Genomic DNA, 12,974 nt, shown 5'->3' with positions numbered 1-12,974 from the left:
TTTGTTTTTTGAAAAGAATAACAAAAACAACCTAGTATGAAATGCATGAATGTTATGCAATGCAAATTCTAGAAAAAAAAAAAATAAAGAAAGCAAAAAAACAACAAAGAGGAATGGTCACAAAGAATAGAGTGATGAAGCACAAGGACCATGTCAGAAAGACTCAATTAGATCGAACTTTTTGCATCCAAAACTTTATAAATGGAACTTTTGCATTAGAGTTATTATTCATATTAGAATGATGAGAAACTCTAAGATTGGAATAAAAGTTTAAAATCTTTACCAACTCATCAATAAGTACCATGAGATCTTGTGCTTGAGGCACATGTACTTTTGGCTTATTTGCTCGCTTAGCAGCTTGCAACTTGAAATAGTTTGGACGAATATGCCTCGACTTTCCACAAAAATGACAAACCCATGTAGGTCTATTATGCAACTTGTCCTTAAGAAGGGTGGAATTCTTAGACTTAGACTCTTTAAGATCAACCCTAATCTTCCTAGGAGGTATAACTTCTACTGGTTTGACAATTTCACTCACGAGAGGTTTAGAAGAAGAAACAAAGTTTGTGGAATGAGTCTTAGAAACAGTGATGCTATCTTCAAAACCTAGACCAGTTTTGTCTAAGGGAGACTTCTGAATACTTAGCATGTAGGACATTATGATTTCACATGACCATACCCTTGACAACCAAAACATTGTTGACCTATAGAATTATTAGAGGTTTGACCTACTTTCTCTTTAGGTTTTTCAGTATTATTCACCTTAGTGGGTTCATTCCTGCTAAAATTTCTAAGTTCAGCATTGTTTTTACCTCTTACTCTTTTGTTATTGTTCCTAAGAAAGTTTCTAAAGTTCTTGGCAAGATATGCAACCTCTGTAGCAGAGAGTTCATCATCAAATCCATTCCCATCAACATCATCAACATACTTAAAAGCCATTAACTTAGATTTGTTTATCTTAGGTAGATCCAATTCATAGGACTGGAGAGATCATACAAGTTCATCAACAAGGATGAAGTCCACATCCTTGTTTTCAGTAATGGTAGTCACTTTGGATCTAAAGTTCTTAGTCAAAGATCTAAGTATCTTTCTAACAATCTTAGGTTGATCATAAATTTCACCCAAATTATAAGCAGAATTAACAATATTATTACGTTTAGCATAGAATTCATTAAAACATTCATCATCAAACATTCTAATTCAAACCTAGTAGTTAACTACTATAGTTTGTTAATCTTAACTGCCTTTATGCCTTCATGCACAGTCTGGAGAATATTCCATGCAGTATGAGCAGCCTCAACATTAGAGATTCTCTTGAATTCCTCCATAGAAACAGCATTATAAATAGCATTCATGGTTTTGCTATTAAAAGCGACTTCTTTCTTAGAAGTTTGCCACTCACTAATCAGAGTAGTGGGCTTCTCCCATCCATATTCAACGGAATTCCAAACTTTCTCATTAATAGATTTCAGGAATGCTTTCATCCTTACTTTCCAGTAGGCATAGCTATTTCCATCAAAGTGAGGTGGGATCACAAGAGAGTGACCGTGTTCCATGACAATAGGGGTCAAAGATCAACTCTTAGATCAAATGATTTAAATACTAACGCTAACATACTTTGATACTACTTGTACGTTTTTAGACCCCTTAAACACAAACAGATTAACCTAGTTATTTAGCCAAGTGATTAACTTAAGTAAATTATTCAAATCTAGGTTAACATAAGTAAATCATATCATATAAACAATGCGAAAAATAAAGAACATAATGATATGATAACCCAGAAAAACCAAACTGGTAAAAAACTTAGGGATAATTTAACCTAGCTATCCTCAAGGTAAAATAGATCCACTATGAAAGAATTGAAGTTTTACAATAGCGACTTAGACCACTAACATCCTATTGCTCTCGAGTAGAAAACTTACTACCACGACTATATGATAACTCCGAGTCCACAGACTACTTCTTTCTTAGATTCACAGCAACCACAAGTACTTCCACTTGTGTTTTTCTTTAAACTCTTTATGCAGTAACTGAAACGATCACCAAGCTCTTGATATCAATCTTGATCTTGATAACCCTAAGTGTGTATGAAGGCAAACACCTCTAGATCTCATAAGAGATTCACACACATAACATAAACAACAACCTGAAAATGTAGTTAGGGTTTTTCCTTTTATACTTAACACAAGACATAAAACCCTACATGTCATATGGGCTTGGGCTTGAATTGGAAAAACCTGTAGAAAAACATTTTACATGAGCTTCGATCGATTGAGCCTTGCAGAAAGTGAACAGTAATTTTCTGCAATCACTTGATTCCAACTTTACAATCAGCATACTTTGAGTAGCCTAAATCTAGACTCTAAGTTTTGATCATGGTTTGCCAACATTACACATTGAAGTTCTAATACATTTAGATTCTAAATCTTTAGAACCTAACAAACATAACAAGCAAGTACAAGTACAATAGTAAGTTTCTTTAAAAACCTTCTTCCCTCTCCCCATGTGTGTGTGTGTGTGTGTGTGTGTGTGTTAAAAACATTTAGTATTCTCAAAAGAAAAAATAGTGGGTTAATCCCTCATTGGAAAATGAGTGTGTATTAAAGAGGTTTAAAACCTGTGCTGTATATTTAAGAGTTAGACCCTTTTGGATATACACCACTGTAAGTTTCTTTAAAAACCTTCTCCCCTTTCCCCATGTGTGTGTGTTAAAAATATTTAGTATTCTCAAAAGAAAAAATAGTGGGTTAATCTCATATTAGAAAATGAGTGTGAGTTAAAGAGATTTAAAGCCTATGCTGTATATTTAAGAGTTAGGCTCTTTTGGATATACACTACTGTAAATTTATTTAAAAACCTTCTCCCATCTTTCCATGTATGTGTGTGTGTGTTAAAAATATTTAGTATTCTCAAAAGAAAAAATAGTGGGTTAATCCCACATTGGAAAATGAGTGTGAGTTAAAGAGATTTAAAGCATGTGTTGTATATTCAAGAATTAGGCCATTTTGGATATAAACCACTGTAAGTTTCTTTAAAAACCTTCTCCCCTCTCCCCATGTGTGTGTGTGTGTTAAAAATATTTAGTATTCTCAAAAGAAAAATAGTGGGTTAATCCTACATTGGAAAATGAGTGTGAGTTAAAGATGTTTAAAGTTTGTGCTGTACATTCAAGAGTTAGGCCCTTTTGGATATACACCACTGTAAATTTCTTTAAAAACCTTCTTTCCCTCTCTCCATGTGTGTGTGTGTTAAAAATATTTAGTATTCTAAAAAAAAAAAAATACAAATACAACAGGACATGTCGATTAAATAATTATTAAATATATTTTTATTTATATTTTCTATAAATATTAAGCATTTCTTTTTCATGTAATGTTAAATCTTAAATATATATCAAATTAAGAGTACTAATAAATAATAAAGCAAATTCATGACTATTAAAGAGTGTTTAGGAATTAGAACATAAACCAAGAATGGAGATATTTATTAATTTTCAAACGCATTATTGCTATTCAGAGCATGAATGTTTTCTTTGTTTTGTGAAATGGAATTTGATTCCTCTTGTTTTTGTGTCTTAGATGTGTTTTGTAGTTGTTTTTATTTTTTAAAAATGATATGGTTAGGACATGCATGTAAAAGTGTCCTAGGCATGTCAAGTGTCCAACACGGGCCGCATCTCAAATGAATTGTCCATGTTTCCTAATATTTAATACAACACGATTCTTTATTACAATATAAAGATATAGTGATAGATGTATGATTCCTAGGAAACATTAACGTTAACATACCCACGGATAAATGGGTAGGTGGATGTACCCCATTCGTTCTTGATTATGTGAAGATCCGAGTGACATATCCCACAAAGAAGAACTTTGAACGTTACGTCTTTCTCCCCTGTTGCCCTACAAAGTACAAACATACTATACCATTTTATATTTAGCACATACCAACAATTCAGAACCAAAAAAAAATGTTAACAAGGATGGATCATTGTCAATACTAATTGGGTAATCACCACGCACACTGTGATTAATTGATCAAATAAAGCCAAGAGCCCTTGTCTTCAATGTAGGTGTTTCCCTTTCTCTAATTATCGAATTGTTTATAGATAGAAGAAGTTAAAAGTTTTGTAACTCAACTGACACTTTTTTTATTTACAATATAAATGTCTAGATTTAGATCTACCATCCCTAGGTATTGAATTATTAAAAAAAAAAAATATATATATATATATATATATAATATTTATAATAACACAGTAGAATGGTCAAATAAAAATTAGAATAAATGCAAGCCTTTTCAAATTACATAACAAGAGTATAATTGAATAATCCAATTTCGTTTTTATTGGCTGTTCTCCCCATAGTATATAAGGAAAACAAAATGATTATAATGACATAACAAATTGATAATGAAAAACAAAATCAAACAATGGAAGAGAGAGAGAGAGAGAGAGAGAGAGAGAGAGAGGACCTTCTTGAGAAATTGAAGGGAGAGAGGAGGCCAGAAGTATCTCTGGCTGCCCAGCCAAAGGCCTTGTTGGGGTGCTCAACCTCGGGTGATTTTGCCATTGAATTTTCTCTAGGAAGCAGCTATATATGAAGAAACAATTGGAATGTTATAGCAATGCAATCCCCCAATGCCAGTAAAGACTAGTAAGTTTGTGATATAGTAATAAAATATACCTCTTTATATATATAGTACTAGATTATATAAGGGACTGTTGAGGGTTTGGTGAGGTATTATATATCTCAGCAAATGGGAACTCAATGTACCTCTATATATGTGTATATATATATATATATATATATATAATACTAGGTATAAGGCACTGTTCAACTTGAGGGTTTAGTAACATATTGGCTTAGCAAATGGGGATATAAAACTGAAACATTCTTGCTGACTACTCCTATCTTTCTGGAACCAGGAAAGGAAAGGTTAAGGAAGAGGAGTTTCTTAATTACCCCTTCTTAGTTCTCACATGCCACACTTTCTGTCTTCTCATTCCATTTTTTTATTTTTATTTTATAGAGACATTGGTCATTTTTTCTTGTAGCATTGGTTATTGGTTATTGGCTATTAGTTATTATACACACGCTAAGACTTCTTCTCTCGTTGGTCACTGTGTGTCTTGTTCTTCTCTAACTTGTCACTGCGTGTCTTGTTCGTCAACCACAGCTATTTTTTCTTGGTTAGTCATTATTGTGAAAGTGTTGTAAACATAATACTTATCCTAAAGTTTACTTGTGGAGTGATTTTGATTCCTGAAGTTTTAAGTGAACCCTATTGGTTTTTTTTAGGATAAAATTTAGTTACAAAATTGGTTGTAACTTTAAGTTACAACCTTAATATCTTTTTATCAGAGGTGAATTTTAACAAATCCATTATTGGATTAGATCTTCTTCTTATGTACTCCATGTTTGCAAAATTTCTAAAAAATTAAAGATTAATAGTTATATCATCAATAAATTGTTTAAATTGCAAGTCTTTATTGTTTAAAATTTGACATGTGTATTATGAGCATAAATAACATGCAATTCAATGGTTAGATTTTCATAATATGTAATAATGTTAATTTTATTGAGTAAGGTTGTAGCCTTAGACTATAACCAATAATTTTTTAACTAAACTTTGTCCTAGTGACAATATTTTTGTTATTAAAAAATGGACAAATTTTAGCTGTAAAATTGGTTGTAACCTAAAGTTATAACCTTACTCAATAAAATAAATATTATTACAAATTTAAAAAACCTAACTATTGAATTACATGTTTTTTACACTCTTAATACACATGTCAAATTTTGTGTCAATCAGATATTATTTATTATATGATTTATAAGTTTATATTTTATGCATAATTTTAAACAACAAATACTTAACATTAAACAATTTATTGATGACATAACTATTGATTTTTAATTTTATAGAAATTTTGCAAGCATGGAAGATGTAAGAAGAAGATGTAATCCAATGATGAATTTGTCCAAATTCACCTCTAATAAAAAAAATATTGAGTAAGGTTGTAATTTAAAATAATAACCAATTTTGTAGTTAAATTTTATCCTTAAAAATTACACATAATCCCAATTTGTCAAATTAGACTTAATCCCAATCTCCCAAGAACACAAATCCCTTTAACCTCCATGCTGGGCTGCACGGTAATATCGAATAATAACTGTAGCCATAGCCGCCGAAGATAAAATCCAAATATCATCAGAGCATCTCCAATAGGTTCTCTAAAACCAATTTTGGAGAACAAACACACCAAAAACTCACTCCAACAACTTCTCTAAAAGCAAAACTTTTCCAAATTTTTTTTGAAGTTGCTACAGTTATTCTCTTTATCTAGAGAAGACTATAGCAACTCCAAATGAATTTTTCTACTAAAAAAAAAAATAATACAACTCAATAAAAAGCAATTATTTCTATCTCCTTTCACCATGGCTACAAACATTCACAACAGCTACAAACACAACAATCCTTTCTCTCAAACATCTCTAAACTCAAGCATAATCAAAATACAAACTCAAAAACATAGTCTAAAAACTAATCAAATCATAACAATAAAAGCAAAAAAAAAAAAAAAAAAGAAGAAAAGAAAAGAAAAAAAAAGACACAAGCCATCTAACCCATCTAGGCTGCATTGGGGAGGAAGACGAGTGGCAGCCGTGGAGCGGAAGGCGCGACATAGAGAGCACAGCGAAAGGCGCAGCGGAGCGGAGCCACCTAACCCATTTGTTCTTTCTCTCTCTACCTCTTTCTCTGTTTCTTATCATAGAGAGAGCTGGAGAATGTTCTGGAATCAAGTAGAAAAAGAAAAAAAAATAGAGAAATAGAGAGCTAGAGAAAGAAAGAGAGAGGGAGGTTCTGGAATCAAGTGGAGATTAGAGAGAAAAAAAAAAAGGAGAGGATGGAGATATATGGATATACGTGTGTGGTGGAGAAAAAACAAGAGAAAAAAAAAGAAGGAAAAGTATGAATGAAAGAAAGGAAAAATAATATAAAGAATAAGAAATGACAATTTGGAAATGCTACCACAATATTTTCATAATAAATTTTAAGTAACATATTGTTATTAGCTAATATTGGTGAGTAAAAATATAATTTCAGTGGTGGGTTCAAATTAGAACTAGTAACAATTTTTCATATAAGATTTTGTTATGATTCTTGTGAAAGTATTGCAAAAAATATTGTGGATGTAACATTTTTTTTTTTGAAAGATATAATTGTTAGAAGGTGTATTTGAAAAAGTGGGTATGTAAAAGACAAATGTTATTGTTCATTGTTCAAACAGTACAAAAATTTAGACAAATGGCTAGAGATGCTCTCACCGGTCTTCACAACAACCACAAGTGTTGACTCCAAATTTCAAGCCCAAAGCTCAAACGTGTCAAGATGGAAATTGTTTTGCTTATCTTATTTATTTTCTAGCTATTTGCAAAGATCCAGCCATCAGGTTTCTCAAAAAATAAAAAATAAAAAAATCCAGCCATCCAGGTGTTGATTACTTGGAAAGAAAAAACTGTATACAGGTTTTGAATAGTCATCACTCTTGAAACGTTTTTTTGCTAATCCAATTTCATCGCCTGAAGCATTTTTTTTTTTATCACTACAACAAAATGTATTTTTAGTGACGAAAATTGGTGAGGAAATATTTTTTCATCACTAAAAATACAGCTTTAGTGACGAAATATGGATTTCGTCAGTAATAATGAAAAAAATTATAACATTTAGTTACGAAAAATAAATTTCGTCACTATTGTGATCTGAAAAATGGGCGCCAATGGAGGGAAACTTTGGCGCGAGTTTAATTAATCTATAGTGATGAAATATTTTGTCACTAAAAGTTGAAATTTTTAGTGACAAAATATTTCGTCACTGTAGTATTACTGTGGATAGTATTAGTGATGAAAATCCTTTCGTCACTATAAGGAAGAATTAGTGATGAAAAATATTCGTCACTAAAAATAATAATAATTTTGCACTTATATGTTTTTAGTGACGAAATCACAATTCGTCACTAAAAATATGATTTAGTGACGAAATATGACTTAACAAAGCCCGGTCTTTAGTGACAAAACTGGAATTCGTCACTAAAGACTTAAAAGCCTAATTGCAATACGTGGCACTCTCTGAGCCATTTTGGTCTTTTAAGTTCAAAGGGTCAAAACATTTCACTCAAAGCAGTTCAAAAAAAAAAAAAAAAAAACCCAAACGGTGATTAAGCTCCCAAACCCAAACCACCGTCGCCGTTGATCTCCCACCGTCGCTGTTGATCTCAGCCATCGCTGATGAAGCTCAAACCGTCGCCGATGAAGCTCTATTAAGAGCAAACCTTGTGACGATCCTTGCGAAGGCAAATCTTTGCGACAAACTCAGCGATGATCCTTGCGACAGACTTCTTCATTTTCTGAGTTGGACCATTGGCGACGATCCATCATTTAGCTATTGTTGTCGCTATTGTCTATTTTTCGTTGATGATCCTTGCGACGATCTATCAACCCATGTAAGTTCTTCACTTGTTTTTTTTTTTTTTTTTTTTTTTTTTTTTTTTTTTATAATTTTAATTTCAACCCATGTATGAGGTTTGCTTATTTTTCTCCATTTTTATTTTGATTTATTTATATTTTTTGGTTTGTTTATTTTTCTCATTTTTATTTGGTTCTAATTTATTTTGTTTAATAAATTTTTTGTATTTTTTTGTATGGGGGGTGGGGGGTGTTGTGAATTAGAAAGTTTATATATATATATATATATATATATTTTTTTTTTTTTTTGCTATGTAAATTGAAGAATTTGAATTTCTTAGTTATGGTTTTACTTGTAGATACAGGGATTTTTGTGGTACATTATACATACTGTTGTTTATAATTCACTACCCCATTTTTCTTCTCTTTAGTTTGTGCATGATTTTATCATTCTTTTGGATTAGATAGTTCTTGTATGTGCTAAATATGTGAAATAACATGCAGATGATTGGTGGGGATTCCTACATCCAAATCTAACCCAAAGAAATTTGGAGGACCCAATGTCTTGAAAAATAGGCAAGTGGAAGAAATTTGTCTTTATATTGCTACTTGTTTGTTTTCTGGTCGAAGCCTAGTTTTGTTTATATTTTTTTCTCCATTGTTCTATGATAAAAGGAATTTGAATAGTGAATTATGTTTCTTTATTTGGTTTTTTATTTTTATTTTTAAATGTTGGTACTATTTCTACATGGACCTCTCTCTGTTTCTCGTAGAATTTTGTTAGTGAAGGCCATTAGAACCTGTTATAATGGTGTTGAATTGGGTTCTTTTGTAGGACTATTTTCAGTTTTCACCAGAGCACTGTATGAACTACTGGCTAAGAGAAAGAAAAAACTGTTGTTCTTAGACCAACAAAGGTACGTTCTCTACTATCATATTTCAAACCAAAATTTTGAGACTAATAGACTTGGTTGTTATTATTGTATCATGGGCATCAATGATTCACACCATTTGGAGAAGTTCCTTAGAGCGTGTTTCAGCTCTGCTAGATAGCTTTGATTCCTTGAACTTCTCTAAATTTAAATTGTAACTCATTTTCACTGCATGTGTTTCAGCTACACTAATGGTTTTGACCCTTTGAACTTTCTGAGTTTTTGTTCTCTTGCACTTAAAATTTCTTTGGTGGGGTACTTTTTTCTTGTTTGTGTAATGGTGCTGCATAATGGTGTTTTCTTTTCTACTTTCCTTTTTTTCCCCCCAAAATTATTAATTGTGGTTTGCTTCTTGAATTCAATTGGTTGGCTTCTTCAATGAATTGATAGGAAAAGTTACTTGGTATGTGTATATTTATGCTTTTGTATGTCCAAATAACTCTTCTTCATTAAAGGAGTTTTGCTGTGCAGTTTGTGAAATTGGGGAGGTGGGTTTGTTTGAAATCTGGGTTGGATGTGGCTACAAGGGTTGGATGTTGAAATTTTAGTTGAAGAAGTTGAAGATGTTGGATGAGGAATTTGGATGATTGTTGTATTACATGTGTAAGCTATGAGTTTGTGTAATAACTTATGAGAGGATTTTAAGACTGAAGTACTTATAAATTTAACTTTTTTTTTTGCAGGCTAAATTCACATTGTTTGCAATAATTTTGGATTTTTTCTGAAAGTTGTAAACTTAGCTTGAGCAAAGTAAGTAAATTTTAGTTAAAAATATTATAAAACTCTATACTTGTGATGTTAGAAATTGGATTTGTAGTGGTATGCTGTGTTGGAGCAAGCGGGTGGCTTGCATGGTGTTATAAGGTGATTTAAATACATATTAGGAGTGTTTTTCAGTTCTTGTAAATGTAAATGAGAATTGTTGATAAAATGTGATGAATAGTATTTTATTTGATTTAAATACTTGTAAAATTCTATACTTGTGATGTTGGAATTGGTTTTGTGGTGGATTGTTGTGTTGGAGCAAGCAGGTGGCTTGCATGGTGTTATAAGGTGGTTTAAACTAATATTGGGAGTGTTTTTCATTTCTTGCAAATGTGAATGAAACTTGTTGATTAGATGTGATGAATAGTACTTTAATTGATTTCAATATTTGTAAACACTCTATACTTGTGATGTTTGTGATTGGTTTTATGGTAGGTTGTTGCGTTGGAGCAAGTGGGTGGCTTGCATGGTGTTATAAGGTGGTTTAAACTAATATTGGGAGTGTTTTTCATTTTTTGCAAATGTGAATGAAACTTTTTGATTTGATGTGATGAATAGTACTTTAACGAAGTATTGTTTTTATATTTGTGCAGATTTCTTATTGGTGGCTTTTAGAGGATTTACTTTTGGCATTACTTGAAAACATATGAGGACATCTTCCGTTAGTTCTAAAATAGGGTTTAGGTAGAGTTATTGTATGTATTGCAAACAATTATTGTATGGAAGGAGTTTGAATTGGATACTTGTTTTATTTTTTACTTGTGAAATGTATGGATCTTTTTTTATAAATGTGTTGTTGAAATAAATGTGTTATTCAAATGTGAGGTTTTAATAATATAATGATAGGTTACAAGTTAATATCAAAGTCATGAAAAAAATAAAAACAAAAAATAAGTTTTAGTGAAGAATTTTTTTGTCACAAATATAGCAACAAAAAATTGTTTTAATGACAAAAATTTTGTCACTAAATATAGCAAAATTTTGTAAGAAATAGTTTTAGTGACGAAAATTTTCGTCACTATATGTGCCTGGATTTTCTTTAAAATAGGTATAGTGACAAATTTTTTCGTCACTATATATACCCGAACATAGTTTTAGTGACGAAATTATTCGTCACAAAATATGATTTAGTAAACTAAAGTGTTTTTAGTGACGAAATATTTTCATCACTGAATAGTGTTTTTAGTGAGGAAAAGTGACAAAACATTTTCGTCACTAAAAGTTTTTTTTTAAAAAAAAATCAAATTGAACTTTTAGTGACGAAATTTTTCGTCACCAGGACTTTTAGTGACAGGGCTATAGTGATGAAATGAGTTTCGTCACTAAAAGTCCAATTTCGTCACTAAAGGTCCTTAGTGACGAAAAACTGGATATTTAGTGACGAATTTTTTCGTCACTGAAAATACATTTGTTGTAGTGTATTGTGAATCCAAATTGTTTTGTTAAAAATTGGAAATAAATAATTTCTTTTATATAGAATCATAGATTTAATCTTTTATGTAGCCATTTTCGGGTCTGAACATGAATATCTTTTATGTATTGGCATTTTTTAAGCCAGTTGTCGTAAGAGCATTCACATTTAAACTCTCAAATGCTAAAAATGCTATTTTTTAGCATTTCTGAGATAAAAACACCTCTACATGAAAGCTGCTAAATCTTAAAATTTTTAAGATTTAGTTATAGTACAGTCTCATTTTTGAGACCATACTGTAGTTGGATTGTAAAAGAAAAATTCTTTTTTATTCACCTCAACGGCTCTCTCTCTTCTATTTTTCTATTTCCTCTCTCACTTCTTTCTTCTCTCTTCTCTCTCTGTGCTTCGCCAATGTGGTTCGCCGATAAGTGTGCTTCACCGATGATTGTACTCTGGCGATGGTCATGGGTTGTGGTTTGATGTGCTCCGACGATTTTGTGGGTCTAGGTTTGTGGGTCTGAGTTCATGGGTCTGGGTTTGTGGGTCTTAGTTCATGGTCTGGGTTCGTCAGTCTGCGTTCATGGATCATTGATGTGACCAGTGTGGATCGTTGAGTTGACAGGCATGGATCTCTAATCGTTGTGGTGGTCGTTGGAATTGTAGTGGCTAGTGGCCAGCGATGGGTATGATTGCTGGGTTGAGATAGTGAAACCGAGAGGGAGAGAGGGAGAGAGGGAGAGAGAGAGACAATGAGACTAGAGAGAGAGGGTGAAAAAAATAAAAACAAAAAAGGAACTAAAAAATAATAAAGAAATAATATTTAAATGAAGTTGTAAAAAAAAAAATAGAAGTTTTAATGTTTGGTATATTGTAAAATGAGGTGTTAAAATTGTAAAAACAGTGTTTTGAGATTGTAAATGTTAAAATTTTTACAATTGTTGATGAGAATGCTCTAAAGGATCATTAAGGCTTAATGTGACTTTGGTCGGTTAAAGGGATTTGGGTTGTTTCGGGATTGGGATAAGTCTCATTTGTCAAAATTTGACGAGCGTTGGTGCCTATGTGCAAATTTTTAATATAAAAAATATTGTCACATCACTTAAAAAATTAAGCATACCATTGGATGTTAAGGAGGGACTAAAAACCTTTCTTTTCTTCTTTCCTTTTTAATTTTTTTTTAATTTTATTTTAGGGACTAATAATGTTCACTTAAAACATTAGAAACTAGAAATGCTTGGTAAGAACCAACAAAGTATTTTTGCCATTCTCTAATGTATGTTATTTTGGTGATGTTTTTAACTCTATGCATTACTTTTATTACGGTTATATGGATTGGGTAAATGTATACATTTAAAAAAATAATAATTAAGATGTGAACAAGTAAAATGACAT

At 31.5% G+C, this 12,974-nt stretch overlaps 1 protein-coding gene across 1 annotated transcript in view; it reads right to left on the bottom strand.

The window, feature by feature from the left end:
* Nucleotides 1-4,542, bottom strand: part of LOC126733029 (probable mannitol dehydrogenase) — a 48,035-nt gene extending 43,493 nt beyond the window's left edge. Inside the window, exon 1 of the mRNA XM_050436144.1 lies at nt 4,477-4,542. The gene's annotated coding sequence lies outside the window, so the exon portion shown is untranslated. The remainder of the gene's footprint in view (nt 1-4,476) is intronic.
* Nucleotides 4,543-12,974: the final 8,432 nt, after the last annotated feature.

The sequence above is a fragment of the Quercus robur genome, chromosome 6, assembly GCF_932294415.1.
Source record: "Quercus robur chromosome 6, dhQueRobu3.1, whole genome shotgun sequence".
NCBI classification, from domain to species: Eukaryota; Viridiplantae; Streptophyta; class Magnoliopsida; order Fagales; family Fagaceae; genus Quercus; species Quercus robur.
This window is presented reverse-complemented; position numbering and strand designations above follow the sequence as displayed.